The sequence below is a fragment of the Dermacentor variabilis genome, chromosome 3 (genome assembly GCF_050947875.1).
Source record: "Dermacentor variabilis isolate Ectoservices chromosome 3, ASM5094787v1, whole genome shotgun sequence".
In the NCBI taxonomy this organism is placed as follows: domain Eukaryota; kingdom Metazoa; phylum Arthropoda; class Arachnida; order Ixodida; family Ixodidae; genus Dermacentor; species Dermacentor variabilis.
The window spans coordinates 102472354-102495609 of record NC_134570.1 but is presented as its reverse complement, the minus strand read 5'-3'; the positions used below and the strand labels follow the sequence as shown (position 1 = coordinate 102495609).

Genomic DNA, 23256 nt, shown 5'->3' with positions numbered 1-23256 from the left:
GACCACCGATAGCTGTGGCACTGGCTACTCGGATTTGCCATGGAGAACGAACTTGTTTTTGCAGAACAAAATTTTTACGTGACAATATAACGTTGTCAAACCTTCCACCACTTACAAAGCATTGCTCTACGATCTTTTCGTTAAGAGGAAGCTTTAGCTCGTGGGCTGCTATCTAAATACATGTAAAAAGTGAATTCGTTTTTCTCGGCAACCACTGCACCAGATTTGGCGAGGTTTGCTGCATTTAAAAGAAGAGCTTAATATCTAGCGACTGCTCCTTTTAAATTTTTGAGTTACGTCGTTAATTCTGTATTAAAAATCGGCAAAAACAGAAAATTTTCATAAGACGAAACTATAAAGTTTACAATTCTGTAACTCAACAACGAAAAAGGAAAACACTATTCTGTGTATTTGCATCTAATATTACATCTAACGCGGATAACATTGGTATGTTACTCATGAACACAAAAAATTTAGTAATATGGAAATACAGCTTTTGCAGAACCCTTGCAACCAACGTAACAAATCCACGTAAGTTGCAAAATTACATATCGAATTCGTCCGTTTCTATGATTTAATGGATGCCGTTTACAGAACCGCATAATCTGTTCCTGATGCAGAGCTATGAATTTGTAAACTTCGTGCGTCTATTTTTTCAAATGGTCGAATATTTGAAAATTTTTAAACAATATTCAGGCGCTAAATCGAAATTCCGCTTCAGACAGTTACTAGAATTTAACACTCACTCTCAAATGCAACAAATTTCATTAAAGTCGATCAAGGGGTTGTTTCAGAAAAACGTTCTTGCGTTTTACGTGTATTTCAATAGACCGCGTTGGCGTTCGGCCCTAGCTAAAGCTTCCTCCTAACTTGGGTTCGCGTTTGTAGCCTATGTTTGATGTTCAACTGACAATACTTCAGACATCACTGTACTTTAACATTCCGTAGTAGCCTGACCTGCAGTGATCATCCCTACTCTGACCGACCTGTGCTGTATGTGCTCTACTTTATTCGTTTAGATTTGTCATCTTCCACTTCCTTTCCTCCTTCGTCCCCTTTTTGCTATATTTCATTTCTATGTTTATGCCTCCTTCTTTCTCAAGGGTAGGCAGGCGCTCTGCCTCTTCCGGTAGCAACTGCCAGCCTGCTCGCTTCCCCTTTCCTGGCATGTGTATATGTGCTTTCAAATCAAATAACAATATTAACTTATCTCTGACAATTCGCTTTATTTGCATTTTTAACCTTCCGCTGCACGCCGTTGCGTCTTTAGGCCAGCCACAGCAAGCTAAGCAAGGGTATGGGGGCCAATCCCTATCACCGGCGCGGGATTCCTCATCGAGTTGCCTACTTTCACTGCGCTAGGTCGGCCTGTATGAAATCTTCTCCATTTCGGCCTGTTCCTAGCATCTTGCCAGCCAACTAAATTTTAAGAAAACCTGTCAATTTAAGCAGTGGAGTTCGTTTTAAAATGAAACAGCAGTAACCTCCTATACACAAGGAGAGCGTTCGACTGGACGATTCAAAGAACGGTTTGGGTCACTGTCAGATGCTTAATTCGGCGGCTATGTAACGTTCACATCCGTAAACTCGGACAAAAACATATTCGAATATTTTTACGTTATAGCGCCCATGATGCATGTTACTTATCAACATAACAATGCTGCTAGGATAAAACACAGTACATGTCGAGAAGTAGTTGTGTAAAATGTGTATACGATGCTTCCGCCCTTCTTAATACGTAAGCACTCTTAGGCAACTCACCAAGAAAATGTGTCTGATGGTCTGTTGGTGCAACCGTAGCGCGTAACACGATGTGTCCCATAATGAAAAACAAAAGAGAATAAATTATAGTGTAAGAACGTTGGTGGCGGTGAGCTTCGAACCTATGACTCCCCGCTCTGGCCCACTGGGCTAAAGAACTATCTTTTTCTTCGTTCATGGCATTTGTTGCAGTAAAATTCAACCCAATAAGACATTCACTGATTGGGCATAGAGACAGAATAGTGGTCACAATGACAGTCGCACTCAGAAGAGGCACTTCGCATTCTTTAGGTGGTGTTGAAATCGCACCGCTGGCACGAGTTGTTGGGAACTCGGCGCTGACGCCCGTTGTTGCACCTGGGTCGCAAGCCCCAAGGGTAGCGTTGGCCTGGCGGCCTGGGGTACAACTGGAAGCATCCGAAGGTCCCGGCAAAGCATGAGTCGACTGGTAACAACAAAACAACTTGTTTATTCTAACATCGCAAAGAGTTGGCGGTCAGGTTGACCGAAGTAGAGAGACGGGAGTGCACGTTACTCAACAGAAGAAATCGGAGCCCTCCTTGGCGTCCGGGGGCAGCTGCTTTTATACTCTCGCAGTTGAGGGCAAGAAGGAACCCCTCTATGGACGAGCACGTGACTGTGCCGCTCGGGTACAATGGGATGAGAAGGTGGCGTAGCCGTCGTGCCGGCGCCGTTCGGGCACAATGGGAAGAGCAGGTGGCGCATACGCCGGGCCGGCGCCGCTCAGAACCCCTCGCTTCACAGTTGGGGGAGCTCCTCTCCCCGGCTGCCGCGCTTCGACAAGCGTGGGCACCAACATGCACATACACACACACACGCACATGAAGACACGTGGCATTAGAACAGGCCTGGACGCGCTTGGCGGGGAGGCGTAGCGGCGGCGCCGAACGGGCCAAAATGTCTGCCGCTTTGAACGAAGCCCCGGCGTCCGTTGCAGCCGCGCCGGCTAAACCGCGCGTCGTAGGCGAAACGTAACAGACCGCCCCGCCGGGGGAAGGAGATCCCGATGGTCAGGGGACTGCATCCGCTGTCCGGAGGGATGTCGCTCGATGATGCTCATAACCGAAGTCGGGCGTCCCTCGACGTTTCTTGAGCGCAGCGCACAGAGAAGGCCTCGTTCTCTCGTTCAGGTTCGCACGGGACACTGCAAAGTGACTTCGGGAGAGTTCACATTTTTGTTCTCGTTCCCGGCAAGCGTTAGAACTACGCTGAAACTCAACCGCTTAGTCAGCAAGCACGGCACAACCCTCACTAAGCCCTGCCAGGCTCTTTCCCCTTCTATACCAGTGCCTAGTTCCTTACAGTAGTCTAGCAGCACTCAGAACGCGTCCACAAATTGGAAAATTGCACTAGAAAGAACATCATCACTTTGAAACACTACACAAAAGCAATATGTTAAAAATCCTGCCTCAGGAAGAAAAACATCAGTAACAAACAATTTTGAGGCTGATTCCTACGTTAGGGGCTTCGACTTAAGCCATCGGCGTTACCGTTGAGACTCCCCTTTTTGTAACGCACCTCAAAGGAATATTGTTGCAAAGCGAGGCTCCAGCGCAGGAGGCGGCCATTTTTGGGAGAGATGGTCTGCAGCCATTGGAGAGGGCAGTGATCCGTCTCAATGATAAACCTTGAGCCGGCTAGATAGCATGACAATTTCTGAACGGCCCACACGAGACACGCACACTCTTTCTCGGTGGCGCTATACGCCTGCTCACGACTGGTCAGCTTACGACTAGCATACAGGACGGGGTGTTCTACTTCTCCCTTTTCCCGTTGGCACAGTACAACGCCCATGCCTCGCTCACTAGCATCGCACTGAACAACGAACCCTTTTGTATAGTCTGGTGATCGTAGCACAGGCTGGCTTGTTAGGGCACTCTTTAGGGCGCTAAAAGCTCTTTCCTTTGTCTCGTCCCATACGACTGTTTGGGGCTCTGTTTTTCTTAGAGCATCCGTCAGGGGAGCCGCGATATCAGAGTACCTGGGGATGTACCTCTGATAGTAGCCGGCGACACCTAAGAACGACCGAATATCGGTCTTCGTGCGCGGTTGCGGGAAGTCTCGCACAGCGGCCACCTTTATTTCAGAGGGGCGGCGACGACCCCGACCAATCACGTGACCGAGGTAGACAACCTCGGCCTGTGCTAACTGGCACTTAGGAGCCTTGACTGTCAAGCCCGCTTCGCGCAGGCGGGTTAGCACTGCCCGCAAGTGTGCCATATGCTCAGACCAGGATGCGGAGAATATCGCTACGTCGTCTAGATACGGTAAAGCGAATTCTTGCTGTCCCCGCAACACTTTATCCATGAGGCTTGAAAAGCAGTATGGCGCGTTCTTCAAACCAAAACTCAACACTTTAGGACGGAATGTTCCCATTGGTGAAATGAACGCCGCATACCTACTAGCCTCTTCTGTAAGTGGAACCTGCCAATACCCCTGACAAGATCTAGGGTGGAAATAAACTGAGCGCTACTAACTTTCTCAAGGCGCTCCTCGATGTTAGGGATCGGATAAATTTGATCCTTAGTGATGGAATTAAGCCTGCGGTAGTCGACGCAAGGACGAGGTTCCTTGCCCGGTACCTCAACTAAAATCAAAGGGGAGGTATAATCACTCTCACCTGCCTCAATAACACCGAGCTGTAGCATTTTCTTTACCTCAGCCTCCATAATATCGCTCTGGCGGGGTGACACCCGATACGCCTTGGATCGAACTGGCTCTGGGGAGGTAAGTTCTATATCATGAGTAAGGACAGAAGTCCTACCAGGCCTCTCAGAGAACAGACCTTGAAACTCTTGTAAGAGCTGGTGTAGTTCGATTTTCTGCTCAGGCGACAGCGATGCTCCACTGACTAAGTCACTAATGACCTGATCGGTGTCTTTCCTGTTCGTCACTGAGCTTAGTCCCGGAAGCTCGACCGGAAGCTCTTCCGGAACGTTTACCATCATGCACACTACTGCTTCCCTTTGTCTATAAGGTTTGAGCAGATTACAGTGGTAAACTTGCTGTGCTTTCCGCTTTCCTGGCAGACTCACCACGTAGTTGACGTCTGACAGTTTTTGAACAATCCGTGCTGGGCCCTCCCACTGCACGTCTAGTTTGTTGTTTAGCGATGTGCGCAATATCATGACCTCATCGCCCACCTCAAAACGACGGGCCCTGGCGGTCCGATCATAATAAACCTTGGCCCTCTGCTGGGCCTTTACCATTGCTTCACCTGACAACTCCTGTGCCCTTCTTAAGCGTTCGAGGAGCTTAAGCACGTACTCCACCACGACTGGGTCGTCGCCCCTGCCTTCCCACGATTCTCGAAGCATGCGAAGCGGAGATCGCAGTGAGCGACCGTACACCAGCTCAGCTGGCGAAAACCCCGTAGCCGCATGCGGCGCGGTCCGTAATGCAAACATCACCCCAGGCAGACACAGCTCCCAGTCAGTTTGATGCTCAAAACACAAGGCTCTCAACACGCGCTTCATGACGGAGTGGAGCTTCTCAACGGAATTCGACTGTGGGTGGTACACTGAGCTGTGTAACAGCTTTACCCCACACCTTTCGAGAAAAGTTGTCGTCAAAGCGCTAGTAAACACTGTGCCCTGATCTGATTGGATTTCCGCAGGAAAACCAACTCGCGCAAATATGGACAGTAGTGCATTGACAATCTCAACTGAGCTGAGTTCTTTAAGCGGCACTGCTTCAGGGAACTTTGTCGCTGGGCAGATCACAGTCAAAATGTGTCTGTACCCCGTGGCTGTTACCGGCAGAGGTCCCACTGTATCAATAACGAGCCGTCTAAAAGGCTCCGTAATGATAGGTACCAATCTCAACGGCGCCCTCGATTTGTCCCCTGGTTTGCCCACCCGCTGACAGGTGTCACATGTCCTCACGAAGTGGTCTGCGTCCCGAAAACACCCTGGCCAATAGTACTCTTGCAAGAGACGGTCCTTTGTTTTATTAGCTCCTAGGTGTCCGGACCACGAACCCCCGTGCGACAAGCGCAACAGATCCTGACGATAGCATTGAGGAACGATCAGCTGATCGAACTCCACTCCCCTGCGGTCTAGATACTTCCGGTACAGGACCCCACCTCTTTCCACAAAGCAAGCATTTTTCTTGGCGATGCCTTCCTTGACAATGCAGCGTATGTTTTCTAGGCTGCCATCCTTCTTTTGCTCGGCTATCAAAGCCGACCGGCTGACTTTTAGCAACCTATTAAGTCCGTCTGACGTAGGCGCGATGAGCAAATCTGCAGATAGCTCTTCTAACTTTCCCGCATCGGGAATTTCCTCTCCAGTATCTGGTGCCTTTAACGTTACAGACTCAATTTTATTCAGTTCAGGCGTGCTCTGAATATCAGCTTGCTGCGCCTCTGACCCTTTTTCATTGTTGGACAACGTCGGCCCCGCAACTACCGCCTTTGCAGCGAGCTCCCGAACCTTCGATCTGGTTAAGGCCTGAACGCTAGCCTCACCAAACAAAAGCCCCTTCTCGCGCAGGAGGTGATCGGACCTGTTCGAAAATAGGTACGGGTACTGGGGGGGCAGCATAGATGACACTGCCGTCTCCGTCTCAAGCGCTCCGAAAGGTCCTTCAATAAGCACTTTTGCTACCGGCAGACACACGCTATGAGCTTCCACGGCTTGCTTGATCCATGCGCACTCGCCCGTGAACATATGGGGTTCTACGTAAGAGGGGTGAACTACATCCATTGTAGCTGCGGAATCGCGAAGCACTCGGCACTCTTTCCCGTTCACGAGGAGGTCTCGCATGTAAGGCTCGAGAAGCTTCATGTTCTCGTCAGTGCTGCATATTGACAAAAACACAACTTTTGGTTTTGTTTCCGGACACTGCGCCGAAAAGTGACCCGGCTTCTGGCACGTATAAAAAACGCGCGCTTGCCTCATCTCGAACCGCTTTCTGCGTTCGTCTTCGGCTGCCGCCGTCTCCTTACGTTTGGTCGGACACTGCGCCGAAAAGTGACCCGGCTTCTGGCACGTATAACACACGCGCGCTTGCCTCATCTCGAACCGCTTTCTGCGTTCGGCTTCGGCTGCCGCCGTCTCCTTACGTTCTGTCGGACTGCTTTCACTCGCATCCGCACTACGTGTGTTCCCCTTTGCTCTCATGGGTGTGAACTTTGGCCTCTCAAACTTCGAGCCAAATTAACCCTTTTGACCGTCCTTAGCTCCGCGAGCCCGACGCGTCACAAACTCCTCGGCTTGCTCAGCGGCTTTAGCCACCGTACAAACGTCTCGCCTATCCAAGACCCAGTACCGCACGTTCTCAGGTAACCGACTATAAAACTGTTCCAGCCCGAAGCACTGCAGAAGTTTATCGTGGTCACCAAACGCTTTCTCTTCTTTGAGCCACTCCTGCATGTTTGACATAAGCCTGTACGCAAACTCTGTATATGACTCACTTTTGCCTTTCTCATTTTCCCGAAACTTCCGACGGAACGCCTCCGCTGACAGCCTGTACTTCTTTAGCGGACTCGATTTCACTTTGTCGAAATCCTCTGCCTCCTCTCTATTCAAGCGAGCGACTACGTCGGCCGCCTCGCCGGGTAACAAAGTGAACAAGCGCTGTGGCCACGTTTCCCGAGAGAACCCCTGCTTCTCGCACGTCCACTCAAAGTTAACCAGGAACAAACCAATGTCCTCTCCAAGCTTAAACGGCCGCATCAGGTCAGTCATTTTGAACAATACGCGTTCTCCTGCACCGTGTGCCTGACTTCCATTACGAGCGCGTTCCATCTCTACCTCAAGACGCTTCATTTCCAAAGCGTGTTGACGGTCGCGCTCTTCTTTTTTCTCTTGTTGCTCTCGCTCTTTTTGTTCTTTAAGTTCGCGCTCCTGTTTCTCTTTTTGCTCTGTAAGTTCGCGCTCCTGTCTTTTTGACCTCTCCTCAATAGTCTCAAGGCATTCCGACAGCTCGTCATCCTCAGCCTCTAACTCAAGAATAGCCTTTAGCAGTTCTGGTTTTCTGAGTTTGTCTAAGACATCCAGACCCAACTCTCTTGCAAGCTCCAGCAATTTCGGTTTGCGCAACGACTTCAAATCCATGGCTGCTCTGAATGCTGCTTTCTCTACTGCCTATTATTGTCTTGCCGCAAACTAACCCGGCAGCAACGACAACCACAATTACCAGCTCTGTTTCTGACTCTAACAAAAGCCTGGCAAAACTCAGAAGAAGAAAGTCCCGCACTCACCAAACCTCGCAGCCAAGAATTCAGCGCAGTCGTTCCGCTGCAGGCAACCAGTCATCACACAGGGCTCGTAGCACTGCTCCCGGATCGTCGATGAGCTGCTCAGCATACAGTCAACCGCATATCTTCGCTGCTGGCCTCCGTTGTCGCGATCTCACCGCTGGCAGACAGTTGTTGAAATCGCACCGCTGGCACGAGTTGTTGGGAACTCGGCGCTGACGCCCGTTGTTGCACCTGGGTCGCAAGCCCCAAGGGTAGCGTTGGCCTGGCGGCCTGGGGTACAACTGGAAGCATCCGAAGGTCCCGGCAAAGCATGAGTCGACTGGTAACAACAAAACAACTTGTTTATTCTAACATCGCAAAGAGTTGGCGGTCAGGTTGACCGAAGTAGAGAGACGGGAGTGCACGTTACTCAACAGAAGAAATCGGAGCCCTCCTTGGCGTCCGGGGGCAGCTGCTTTTATACTCTCGCAGTTGAGGGCAAGAAGGAACCCCTCTATAGACGAGCACGTGACTGTGTCGCTCGGGTACAATGGGATGAGAAGGTGGCGTAGCCGTCGTGCCGGCGCCGTTCGGGCACAATGGGAAGAGAAGGTGGCGCATACGCCGGGCCGGCGCCGCTCAGAACCCCTCGCTTCACAGTTGGGGGAGCTCCTCTCCCCGGCTGCCGCGCTTCGACAAGCGTGGGCACCAACATGCACATACACACACACACGCACATGAAGACACGTGGCATTAGAACAGGCCTGGACGCGCTTGGCGGGGAGGCGTAGCGGCGGCGCCGAACGGGCCAAAATGTCTGCCGCTTTGAACGAAGCCCCGGCGTCCGTTGCAGCCGCGCCGGCTAAACCGCGCGTCGTAGGCGAAACGTAACAGTGGAAATGCTTGTTGCGCTTTATAATGGTACTAAGCATAAGCACCTCGCCAAAATGGAGTGCCTGTCCTTAATATCAATAAAATTGTAAAGATGTTTTAGGTGCGCAGCCATCTGGATAAATTTCACCCTTGAACGTACAAACCATTCGGCGTCGCCATCCATTGTTCATACTTTCCACAAGGCGAATTCAAGTGAAATTGAATTCAATTGAAAAGCACAAGTAATTTCTCCTATGCTGTCATTGCTGACCTTCGTTTTTGACTTTTTTATTAGATCACTAATAACAATCGGGTCCTCGGTTTCCTTTCCTTTGGTTAATTACATAGCGAGGCCTCGAATCCGTCAGCATTGATTCCTTGAGGTAGCGTATGTGGGTTTATTAACGAACTTCCTTCGCCCAAAATGATCACGGACATGTGCCGCCTGCGCCACAAGGAATCGTCCACATCCGCCGTCAAGGCCATTAGTGGTGACGCTGGCTGACCCTCACAGCTTTAGTTCTAGCATACAAACATAAACACCTAAGAAAGTGAATGGGAAAATGGCGACGCAATCTTTCAGTGAGCATCGCACGCGTAATGCGAAGGCCTCGGTTCGTGCCCCACCTGCGACGAGTTCTGCTTTCATCCACTTTATTTCTCATTTTTATCACTTCTTTATTTCAATTTTAAGGTACAAGTAATTTCCCCTGTGCGGTCCTCGGTGACTTTGTTGGCTTCTTATGATATAAATAATGAAAATCGGGCTGTCGCTTACCTTTCATCTTCTTCATTGCGTATTCCAAGTTATACATTGTACGAGCCTCTACATCCATCCCTTTCATTGAATTCTTGCATCTTTTGTATGGTCTTCAACTTAAAGCTTACGAGGCGAGACAATATTTTTAGGCCGGTTAGTGAGAGTACGCAATCTGAGTTCTGACGCGCCACTACTACCGTAAAACTCCTACTTCACAAAACCTGTATGTGACCCAAATTTGAGCATGCCTTCTAAAATTGGGCTACTGGCCAGGTAATGCTAACAAACCTTTAGAGCTTGTCCAGAATCTCCGCACCTGGTTTGTTCTTTCTGACTATAGCTCGTATTTTAGTATTTTCTCAATGAAACTGACACCCAGGAACATGCATTTCCAACCTACACAAAGCACGCAGAAAGCCGAGGCCTGAATACCTACACAAGACACTAGCAGCCCAAGAAACGACGGTATACGTGGACGCAGCCACTCACGCCAGAGCAGACGGGCAGAGCAACATTAACGCGGTAGCAACGGTGATTGATTCGAACCTACGCGAGATCACCAGCGCATCACTAGAAGACTGTACGAAAGTCGAGGTTGAAAGTCCAAAGTCGATGCGGACGTGGAACGGTCTGATATGTGGGTTTATTGACCAGTTGCCTTCACCCAAAAAGATCACGTTCTCGTGACGCCTGCGGCAACAAGGACGTTATACCCAAGATACACACAAAAAAAATACCCAAGAAAGTGGATGGAGAAACAGCGCCTCGGTAGCTCAATTGTTAGAGCATCGCACGCGAAATGCGAAGGTTGTGGGTTCGGTTCCCGCCTGCGGCAAGTTGTTATTTCATCCACTTCAATTTCCTTTAATTTATCGTTTCTTCATTCCACTTATTAAGCACAAGTAATTTCCCCTATGCTGTCCTTGGTGTCAGTGTTTGTTGGCTTCTTATGATGTTGCTATATATATATATATATATATATATATATATATATATATATATATATATATATATATCATTAAAGAAGACACACGAGCATTCATAGACGACAGGAAGGAAGCGGTGCCTTCGCCACGAGTTACTGGAAGCGACGGACAACAGCAAGCGCTCTGTAGCCCTCTCATACCCGCACCGTTCGCTCCTTCGCGCCATTATTGTGTTTTTAGTCATAAGAAAAATCGATGGCGGCCGCCTACAGGTTCTGCAAATTTTCATCTATATAATTCGAGGCAGCAGGACGGAGGGCACGAGGTGAGGCGCGTCACTGCGAGCCCCACCACACAATGGCGCAATTCTGCGAATAAGGTAAACTGCCGCTCTGGACTTTTTGCTTATCATCTTGAAGCACTTTACGCTAGGCCCCCCCTAGTGAATATCCCCAGTCTCTGGAATCAGTCGTGACCCAATCTTGGTTGCCTCTCCGGTTTGTTGGCGCAGGTTCTATTAGTAGATTCTGCTGCATGTTCACAGACTCTGATACAGGGAGGATGTGTTCGGCACATTAGTTTCATCCACCGAAGCGAACAGATATTTCAGTTGCGTAAATTAGGAACATTGGGCGAATGAAAGCGAACTGGCTTTCCAACCATCCGTGGCGCTGTCATTCATCTATGTATCATCACTCACTGTGCCGGAGGCTCGCCTTCTGCGGCACATCCAAATGAATGCACTGGTCACCCCTTCCCGCCTCTTTCTCTATCGCTATCGCTCCGACCTCTCGTGTTCCAACTGCCCCTCTACTTATGCAGACCTGTCCAATTGCCTATTCGACTGTCCGGCTGCTCAGCAACGAAGTTCCTATCCTCCCTCTTCGCTTTCCATCACCACCTGGCTCGACTGGCGTGGCGGTGAAGGTGAAGAAGAACAGCGTCGACTGGCCGCCCAGGCGGTCGATATGCTCGACCTGTAATTTTCGGCTGAATAAAAGTCTTATACTACTACTACTACTACTACTACTACTACTACTACTACTGCTGCTACTACTACTACTACTACTACTACTACTACTACTACTAGTACTATGTATGTATGTATGTATGTATGTAATTCATCACACTGTCAAGCAATGTAGCAAAGCAGATTTGAAGACGCACTTGCGCTGAAGCAGATACGACCAGCAGGTTTCAAGAATTATATAGGCATCGCGTAGCGGTGAAAGGGCCGGACACTGAAAAAAATTATGGGCCATATGGCACAAAGTTGTGGCTACTCGGCGGGACGTCCTTCTTCTCTATGCTGCGACATTGTTTGAAGAAAAAAAATTACGTGTAAATATAGGTGACAGGACACTGTGCTAGACTTCAACTGACGAAGTTTTAGAAATGAAGGACGCGCAAGGGCGCTAGCATATGCGCGAACAAATTCGCAGACAAACGCGCTAGCGAATGCCGAAGGAAACCGGTAATAGGCATAAAAACCACATACAAAAGGTCCCTGCAAACTACTGAATCAAAGAGGTAAAGATCTAGATATGAAGCGCTTCAAAGACAAAATGGTTTATTTACTTCCTCATCAATCGGACTGCTGAGCCGTCTGGGCATATGCTCATTACCAAAACACGGGCAGCTTTTGCATTTTCGCAATGGTTACCTATGTGGCCAGCAGCGGATATAGAACTGACAGCGGTATTGTGCTATCTGAGGCCGTCGTTGAGGCATGTCCCCACCTGGACTGTATAACAGTTGCCACAGCAAACGATATCTAGTGAGCCATCGCAACCTAGCACTACACAAAGCAGGAGGCATGGTATGTGCAGGGATTGTTTTATGCAGAACTATTTCCTCAGTGGCGCCTCACTGAGATATTTTGCAGTGCGGAAACAACATGACCACTTCACTCGCTCGCCACCTTCTTAAGTGGTCGAGCACCTTATGTATGTATAGCAGAGCCTTAGGGCACCTATCGAGAGATGTTTTTTGCATCTAGTAGACGCTGAGTCTGCTTTTACCTTTTTTATGAGGCTTTCAGTGACAGGCACTCAGCCGTGTTATAGACAGCCAGCGCTACGCAAACGGTGCACCTCTTGCTCCACGCTGCAGAATACGTGGTGCTCACAAAATTTCAAAAGAGCGGCTCTGAGGCAGTTCACAGATACTCCTCCCTCGACTATCTTCGAATCTGCCGTATCACATTTACAGATAGGTTTCTTGCCGCTAGAGACATAGTCCGATAACTGTATTGGTATGTCACATTCAGACGGATATCTGAGAATCGTAAGCGACCATCTCCTGGTATTGCTTTGATGAAGTTTAGCCCGTTTACACTACGGCTCCTGCCTTAGGCCGAATATTTTTAAAAATGAAATGAAGTAATCTAGAACCCTCGGCAGTTTAGCAACAAAAGCAGTGAAGTGAAAAAGCGGTACTTCTATACAGCAAGCCCAACTATCCATCCTAACATTCTATACAGCAATACAGCACCCATACCACCTCCGCATAATGCTAAGTAGCGCAAAGCTGTACCTCTTGTCCATGGTGCTACGACCTAACCAAGCATATTATGACGTCAGAAATGCTACTTGCAAATCTTAAGATTGCAGAAAGCTCCTACTGTCTTGGGCTAGGTGACCTATAAAAGCGTATATTCACGCTATTTTCTGTTAGTACATGTTTTCTTTATAATAGGTATCTCGCATTGCGCAAAACACTATTCTATAACATCGGGCTGTGATGACTCGCCATATGTACGATTCTGAAGCCGCATATACATGCACTCCCGTTTTAAAAATATCATCTAACGATACAGTCAGGCCTTCCGTATAAGTCAAATTTAAAGTTCACGAGGGTTGCAATGTGGGCTTGTTGGTAATGCATCTTCAAGGGGAGTACGGCAGCGCGATTCAAAGACGGGACAAAAGAAGACACACAGGGAACGCACAGCGCTAAGTTTAAAGTTAATTTAAAGCCGATTTTCTTGTGCACTTCCACGTTGAAAGAATTTGATGCTCGAGATGCTGATAAAAGGCGAACCAATTTGGACGAAACCGTTTATTTTGTCGACAATCAATACATTTGATTGAAATCTCGAAACAAATCGCTCCGTTGATTTGCGCCGTCAATGCGAGTCGAGGGCTTGAAAGACGTAAATTTCTGCAGAGACGGAAAAAAAGGTACTATTAGTGCTGCACATGGATATGTCAAGCCAATGCTATAGTAAAATTAACTGCCGACTAGAAAATACTACTTACACTTCTTCTTGCGGAGCAGGGTGGCGTAGTTCAGAGGGGAACCAAGTCCATAGCCATAGTTCAGGCCGTATCCGAGGAGACCATGGCCGTAACCATAGTGACCGGTACCGTAGCCCAGGGAGCCAACGCCATAGCCGTAGTGGACTGGTGCGGCGTGGGCAACACCGTAGGTAGTGAGGGCAGGGGCAGCGTGGGCGACGCCATAGGTAGCGACGGCTGGGGCAGCGTGGGTGACGCCGTAAGTAGCAAGCGCTGGGGCAGCATGGGCAACGGTGGTAACAGCTGGGGCCGCGTGGACGGCAGCGAAAGCTGGAGCAGCGTGGACAGCGGTCACGGCTGGGGCAGCAGCGTAACTCTGCACAAGAGGAGCGGACTGGACAACCTTGGTTACTGCGGGGGCAGCATAGGTGGCGACACGAGTTACGGCTGGGGTGGCAGCATAGGTCTGGACAAGTGGAGCCGACTGGACCACCCTTGTGACAGCTGGGGCGGCAGCGTAGGTGACAGCTGGAGCCGACTGGACCACCCTTGTGACAGCTGGGGCGGCAGCGTAGGTGACAGCTGGAGCCGACTGGACCAGCCTTGTGACAGCTGGGGCGGCAGCGTAGGTGACAGCTGGAGCGGACTGGACCACCCTTGTGACAGCTGGGGCGGCAGCGTAGGTGACAGCTGGAGCGGACTGGACCACCCTGGTGACAGCTGGGGCAGCAACAACTTGAGCAGAGCGGACAACGCTGGTCACAGCGGGGGCGGCAGCGTAGGTAGCGACAGCTGGGGCGGCGTGGACAGCGGTTACCGCTGGAGCAGCGTGGACGGCAGTCACAGCTGGAGCAGCGTGGTAGCTGGAAACGGTGCGGGTAACAGCTGGGGCTGCGACAGCGTAGCTAGCGGCTGGGACGTATCCGTGTCCGTAACCCAGGCCATAGCCAGTCAGGCCGGAGTACCCAACTCCATGAGAAAGGCCGTAATGGGAGAGCCCGAGGCCACCGTAGCCAAGGCCGGCGTAGCCGAGGTTGCCATAGCCGAGTCCGTAACCAAGGTTACTGGCGAGAGTGTAGCTGGTGGTAGGATGACCAAAGGCACAGGTGGCTAAGGCGAGGACAATGCAGGTGCGCAGCTGATAGAGAAAAGCAAATGCATAGTTTCTATAATTTAGCATTGACTGAAGCTAACCATACCACCGTGTGCATGTAAATTTGAGTTGTCGTATCCTGGCAGAATTGCGTTGCTCGAGACACTTCCGGTACACTATTTTCATTTCTTAGTCGTTTTTTTTTATGTTCAATAAAGAACATTAGGTAACAACTCCATTGAGAAGACACGGGGTAGTATGTTCGCGCTGCTTAATTGACGTTTGGGACTTGGCTAATGGTGACACTGTCGCAAGACGAGTGCATTAACGGCTTAAAGGCTGTATGTTAGCGTGAAATTGTTTTTCCTGTGCTACATGCGTTTCCAGCATCAGAGTTTTATAATGGGATGCACAAAGGTTTCTGTGTAGCCGGAGCCCCTGTGTGACGCAGAGATATTGATTGAGGTTGTCACATGACTTTGGACAGTTGAATGGTAACTTACCATGGTGGTGGTCCTAGAGCGATGGAGGAGCAGAAGCTTCTGGTATGGGTCACTGTCGAGTGGGCTTTTATACTGAATAGTCGGCTTCGAGCAGGTAGAACCGGCCTATACAAGGGGCGAGGGAGATGTGATGCTTGCTCTGATACTTGAGCAATGTGCAGGAAAAGTACATGCGCTTGCTTTGCAAGTAAAAGCTGAGGTATCATTCACGTCCTTCATTATTTTTATTCGTATACTGTACCACCGGTGGGAAAAGCTGTCTTTTCGCTTTTATTGAAATACTGCATGTTTATACGTGCTCGCACAAGACGCCTTATAAAAAAGGCCTCTAATCGCGAAATACTCAATTAAAGATTCGGTTCTAGTTCTGCTGCGAATACCGTAAAGAGCAAGCCAGACGAACGGCGGAGGCGCCTTCGCAAGCACAGAATACCCGGGTGTCTTCTAAATTGTGGCCGTAGAAAATCGTGCGTTTCTTCGTAACTTATTATTTTATAAATGCTTGACCATTTCTGCAGACACAGCGAGAACTCAGTATTGGACATGTTATTTCAGGCACATACCTCTGTCGAAAATATGTGCTAATGCAGGATCATCAATTGTAATTCTCGTAAGAACCAGTCGTGGCCATGAATATTTAAGACATTTATTATATCCTCTCCAGTGTGCGTATTGAGTCAAACATCGGGCTACAAAATCAATTGAAGTTTGAAGAAAGAAACACTGACATGCGTGTTTGCTCGAGCTGCAACGTGAATCTCATTGAAATGAAACCAACAGCTTCAACCATCTCCTTTTCTTACTTTGAGGAAAATTCAAAGAAAGTTGTTTATTGGTGTTATTAGCAAATGACAGAACCTGCATTGATGAAATGCTGCTTTTTAATCCACCAGAGTATTATTGATCAGCCGAAGAATTAGCAAGAGGGACCGTACTATTATGGAAGCGACATTTTAAGAGATATAAAGTAGCTAAACAAAACTGAAGCCCTCCTACAGCTACGGCTTTTGTACGCTCATATGCACAGGAGGCTTTAGACCGCATCTGAAGTCAACCACAAGTGACAATGTCGTGAAACCATGGGAAGCCCACACGATATCATTTATTCTTTTAACATCTAGATTTCATTATGATAGACAGGTAAATTTGTATTAGCAGATTTTACTTGAGGTTTCATAGAAATACTTCTACATTTATGTAAAACAAGTAATTTCATCTATGCGTCAGTGCTTATTAGCCTCATACGCTTGTTAATTAAAAAAAGGAGCCCCTTGGTTCACTTGTTTCTTCTGGCACTTCTACAGACAGTCTATTGAAGCAAGACTGAACATCACTGGCCTCGTGCAGCCATCAGCACCTCACAGCCTTACCGCTCACAGTCAAACACTTCAGCGGAAATCATAGATACAAAAGTAGTCGCGAAAAAAAATTGTTTGTCGAACGAGACGTTCTCTCTTGTCAGCGAGAGGGATCATTATATAAGTCTATGCATGAACCATGACCGAAAGGAACATATCGAACGCACAAAAGGGGAAATGGAATGAGGATATGATCGTTAATGAGCCACAGGAAATTTCTAGGTTCTGCTAGAACAGATCGTGGCAACGCATCCCACCTTTTTCCGAAGAGAAAGGGTTTGTCTCTTCTCACCTGGATTATATGGTGCTATTTATGGAATTTGGTACTGTTCATTTGCGTAACATCTTTCTTTTAAGGTGTGAAGCAAATATTAGGAACAACAAATGACTCATTTCTAACTGCGTATTCTTTCTTTAATAAAGTCCCCTATTAGAGGCTAAACATGCGAATTACTCGCAGGACATAAACACTATCTTCAAACAAGATAAACACGAAATATACTTGCCTAATGGCACTAAAGAAGCTAAAAGAATATCGGCATAAATGCATAAACCGAACTTTTCGTGTGGCCTTTCTGTGTGCTCCGTAATAGTGATTTTAAGGACACGGCACATTTGAGTGCCGTTAACAATTTCGTTGAGCATACATGAAAACCCACAAAAGCTGCTTTTACCAGGTGTATTTGTTGTTGTTGTTGTTGTATGGACCGAAAAGTGAAAAAATAAATTGCGCGGGACACGCAGCACAATTCTTACCCTTGCACATAATTACTCGATGAACCAGACAATATTTATACGAGTAACAACAGGACATAACCAACTGCTTACCAGTATTTTACTGATTCAGCTTATCATTGTATATATCAGGATATTGCAATGTACAAAATAGAAGCCGGTGAGGTAGCACGGAATATTATATTAAAACGAAATCTTGAGATGATAGAGGTTTAGAGATACGGGCTGACAAATTTGCTGCAAGAACGCCGGGTGTTTCCGCTTACATCTTTAACAAGTGCCGACTTATTCATTCAAGCACAAGAAAGGTACAGCAACAACTTGTTTACTCACCGTGGTTACTTAGTGGCTATGGCACTGCGCTGCTAAGCATGAGGTTGCGGTATTAAATTTCGACGGCGGCTGCTGCATTTTGTTGGGGGTGAAAGCGAAAAGGACCACGTACCCAGATTGAATGAAGCCTAAAGGTCCCTAGGGGGTCTAATTTAATCCGGAGTCTCACACTACGGCCTGCCTCATCATCAAATCATAGTTTTGTCACGTAAAACGCTAAAACTAAATTACTAACAATATCTTTCTTTACACGCTATGGGAATTTGCGTATCGAAACCTGCGTAATCATCCCAATTCTGTCGAAGTAGATACGCGCTCTAAGGTAATTAGTTCAAATTTGCCGCGAAGTGGTTAGCTGAATTATAATTGGTGTCAGATTATTAAGTAAACAGTAATGTATCTAAATATCTCAATTTTTATTGAATGCCCGTCTCTTCGAGCAGTCTGTTTCCGGGACATACTTATTGGGACGGTCACAGGCAGTTTTTAAATTTATCAGTGCACCGACATCACCGGTTGATTTCTTGCTTGTTGTGTTTACATATGTAGGGAATTTTTCGCCCACGCAAGAAAGAGTAGACGAGCGAAATATACTTAGATGCGCAAATTTTGGAAGCAGCAGCAGAACTGCAGTCATACTGATGAACGTTCACCTGCGACAACTGTTCGTCTTGCAGCAACTCCATCTGGATTCCCGCGTCACAGCGTGAAATTCTACGGTAAAAACTTGGGCAATTCTGGTTCTCTGTCTTGTCCACCCGCGCATGATCCGTTGCTGGCCAACATGCTACACAGAAGCACCCAGCTGTGCGCACACAGTGCAGCCACATTATTGCTCACCAGATCCAGCCAGCGCACCGATGTGGCGATGTCTTTTCAACACGTTAAGACACCTGGACACCCGCTCAACACCTTGGTTTCTTACATTCCTGTCCGCCGGAACTAAGTGCACACCAATATGCATGCATGATGCCCCGCCCCTGTCCTGGTGCCCTGCAGCGCCACCAAACTGACGAATAATCGTCGTCGTTATTACCAACTCTCGTTGGCCCACTAATATCTAATCGGCTCACAGTTTTTTTCATTTTTTTTATAGCGCCAGTTTGCCATGCAGCATAAGTAATCAATTCAATTCTATTCACTCTTTATTTTCTATTAGACAGAGAAGGTGAGAGAACAAAAAGTTAGAGCTTGACAGAGGTCCTGCCCCCTTTATGAACTTGGCAGTACAGTAGACAGGGAGAGATTTTCTTTTTTACAAATAAACACTCAAACAAGATAACAAAAGCACGTTGTAAAAAGCAGCGCTATTCAAGGCAGCACAAAGACTTGCATTAGAAAAACAAATAACGTGTTATATGGGAAAAGAAAAAAAACTGTATAGCTTTAAACTCAGTGCAATATCATCACGTCATTTCGCTAAGAAAAAATCGCTTAATAGCATCATTCGATTGCTCAAACGGGTCAAGCGATTCCTTGTTTTATTGATTTAATAAAACTGGAAGAGTATAAGAAAAAGACTGCTCGATATAATGTGCCCTAGGTGTCGGCACTAACCAAATTTCTTTATGTCTAGTTCGCGGGAAATGCGTCTTTTCGTGAAGTTTTGCCCGATAACGAGTATAATTTTCATCACTTCGTGAGGAGCATTTATAGATCATTAAAAGGTCATAATTGTATAAAGTATAGAGTGGCAGCATATCATATTTTAAACACAAGTCATGCGTGGAGGGGGAGTGAGACAGAGCAGCAATTCATCCTACAGCTCTTTTTGTAAGAAGGTGAAGCTTGGATAAATTTGTGACACCCGTAGTGCCCCAAACGATACAAGAATATTGCAAGAGAGAAAGAGAACTAATGAGTTATATAGCAACAGCCTAACCTTGACAGGAACAACACCGTGCAAGCGCAACTTTACACCGACAGCGGAAGACACGTTTGATCCGTTATAGTCAATATCATCATTTCAAGTGAAATGCTTAGAAAATATAACACCACGGATTTTAGCAGAATCTACTATTTCAACAGTATCAGAGCTTATAAACACGTTGAACGTCCTGGAAATTACCTACCCTTTGTAAAGTACAGTGCTATTTTCGTCTTTTTAGAATTCATCTTGAAACAACATTTGTCCATGTATATATAGCATTAAGTGTTCTGGTTGCTTTCTCTTAAATGTCACTTTTTGACCTCCCGGATATGAACAAGGAAGTGTCATCAGCGTAGGATACAATCTTAGCATCAATTACACCCATTGCACAATATCATTTACATAAATTCAAAGTAAGAGCGGTCAAAAGTGCTTCCTTGGGGGACTCCTGAAGTAATATTTTGTATTGAAGACAATAAATTTTAAAGTCTACATATTGTGTTGTGTTCAGCAAATACGATTTTAGCACGGCATCGACGGTATCCGAAAATTCGACGCTCATGGGAATGATGTTCGCTACTTTCACAGCCACTTTATTTGTGGGCCATATTTTTGCCTTCAAATGGCTCCCTCAAGCTCTCCAGTGAACTTTACGTCCCAGTTCTCATGATCAGCTAGTACCCGAGGTAAGGCAATTTTACTATAGTAAAGCAGTAACAGAACAACTCGCTTTGATATAAACGCCGAACACTTCATCTGTTACACAATTACCAAAGGCATTGCTCACATTCTTTCATGATGAACCTGATACAACTGCAGTTAAATTTACCCGTTTGTTATATATTTTGCAACATCCTGTGTCCCTAACCTCGAGCGCTTTCACATGTATCGCAGCAAGAAATGAGAATGGATTCAGGAAAGACATAAACTGTCACGTGGGTCCGATTATTGATGCATAGAATGGTCTGATTCGCTGAGCAGATCGAGCCTACCTATGTAAGCAAACGTTTTCTGCTCATTTCAGCCCACTCTCCTGCTTGAATTTGGAACTCTAGCGCTTATATGCATGTGTATAAGTAATCACCTGGTAAATAACTTTATGACAAAGATCTCTGCTGTGAAGGCGCTAGCAGAATTTACTATACTTTGTCTTTTGGTCTGATCACATGCCGTTCTTGACAAGAAACACTGAACCAACGCAAGCGATCCGGCAGTGTGTTAGGTTCTTTCAATTCCTCCACCATTTTTCTTCGTGAACTGAAGGAATGCTTAACGAAAATGCAACCCTTTCATCGGTGGTCTAGAGCGAGATCACGCATCAGTTGCAACACACGAACTGCTATTGCGCTGACCACTATAAGAGTTCTAGGCCTGTCGTGACTTGCATTGGAAAATTTCATTATGCTTTATGAGCTGGTTGTTATCCAGGGAATTACACATGCTTTGCTTTGGAATGTCTTTCTTTCCTTAAGTTTTTCAATCTGGCCGTGCAACTCGTACAGGCGAAGTAGAGATGTGCCTAGCCTGCATAATTTGGTCGTTTTGAAAAATACGGTGGTGCTCTTCGTATTTCTCTGATTTCTCGCATTTAGAGCAAGGTGGGTATGCACTTGAAACAACTTCTATTTTTGTATCAACTCTGCGTGAAATTGTTTTCTTCGGGAGTTTAAATTAGACACGTAGGCCAAAATGAAAGCGACGCAAGAGCACAACTGGGACTGAATAAAAATAGGCGCTTTAACGAGTTCAACGTCAAGCAACTGCGCGAAATAAACTCAAGTTCCCCCTTTATCGAAAGTCACAGTGAAAAAGCTAGCGGTTACAAGAACGTTTGTGTCTGTGAGCCTCAAGTGTTTATTCATCGCGCACCCTTACAGAAGTTCGGCAGATAATACAGCCTATGCAGAAGACAGTAGGTTTTGTTGCATGAGCCAAGCGTCACTTTCGGTAGAAGTAAATTCTTCGGTTCTACTTTCACTTGAATTTTCGGTCATACCAAGATGTTTGCAAGGATTCCGTCTCAAAATAAACTCGCGCTACGGGAAGAACAACTTAGTTTGACGGATGAATACATTCTTATACATATATATCGTTCATAACGAATTATTCTATGTGGATTTGTCGGCCGACATTCATTCTGTTTATCACGTATGCCTGTACAATGAAATAAAGCTTACCGGGACGCGCCGACTACTAAACCGTTTGCCTGATTGTAGCTGTTCTTTATTAGCAAGGCTGAACACGCTAACAGAGCTAAGAAAAGCCCACACCCACTATGACTCCTTAACAACATCGAAGTGCAGTTCTGAGCCCATGACTGCCAAATTCCTTTATTCAGTCTGCCGTGGTCATCAGAAAAAGCACCGTTATAGTCCGTGAAAATGGAGACAACTGAGAGTAGGCCATGAACGAGAACTCGTGAGAACATGCGGACCGCATTACAGGTTGCTCTACAATCTGAAGAAGGACGTAGCTTACGTGCTGCAGTTGACACACACTTTACACAACTGTGTCTGTTGAAAGCAGTGCCCTCCAAGGCAGACCTCGAAATGGCATTTACCGAGATCGCCTTTATCCTCGACACATTTTACTGCAGAAACGGTTTGGGTCTCAGCCGCCCCCAGAAAGAGATGAATGGCAAATGACGTCATGGTCCGACACGGCAGCACTCAGCCTGCCAACATCTGGCCCAACACGTGGTAACACCAGTCCTGTCCGCCCGCCTAACGAGAGGTGAATAATCTAACTTTCGCTTACCTTCACCTCGCCTCGATAGCTAAGTTCGGGTGCCATCTGAAATGTCTTCTTGAGACTGGTTCTCGATCTTATTTAAAAAAGATTTAGCCCATATTCTCAAACGATCCTCCACTCGCAGCTCTTCCACCACTCAACCGAGTTGAACAAAGCGCCATCACTTCAAAGAAGAAAAAAAAGCTAGAAGAATTAGGCCTTCTCAAGAATTGCCGCAACGTGTGAATGAGTGACCAACTTTTTTGCCACCTCAAGTCTATGTAGAGAGCTGAGTCAAGGGACGTTCTAAAATACGAAAATACGTAGGTTAGACACCAACATAGACCCAAACCCTAACCCGCCGTGGTTGCTCAGTGGCTATGGTGTTGGGCTGCTGAGCACGAAGTCGCGGGATCGAATCCCGGCCACGGCGGCCGCATTTCGATGGGGGCGAAATGCGAAAACACCCGTGTGCTTAGATTTAGGTGCACGTTAAAGAACCCCAGGTGGTCAAAATTTCCGGAGTCCTCCACTACGGCGTGCCTCATAATCAGAAAGTTGCTTTGGCACGTAAAACCCCGAATATTATTATTATTATTAACATAGACCCATTGTCATGAAAATGAAGACCACTCGCCATGTCACTGGTTTCGATTAGCGTTGCTTCAAGTGCATACATTTTCCTCCTCTTGCCTTCTAAAAGTGCTGTACACATGTTTTTATTCTCCTTCACTCGAGGGTGCTCGCAGCTTTCAGCAACATAAGGAAATGTTGGCCGCACACAAATGCACCACCAGTCAAAACGCTTTAAGACGCAGACACGGTAGGCATGAGCAAGCCTATACCCCTTCAATTCTCCTCGGTGCCGGT

The 23256-nt window shown here is 47.1% G+C and overlaps 1 pseudogene; it reads right to left on the bottom strand.

Annotated features, from left to right (window-relative positions):
- The window catches only part of LOC142574647 (uncharacterized), a 30536-nt pseudogene extending 8087 nt beyond the window's left edge, over positions 1–22449 (bottom strand).
- Between the last annotated feature and the right edge of the window lie 807 nt (positions 22450–23256).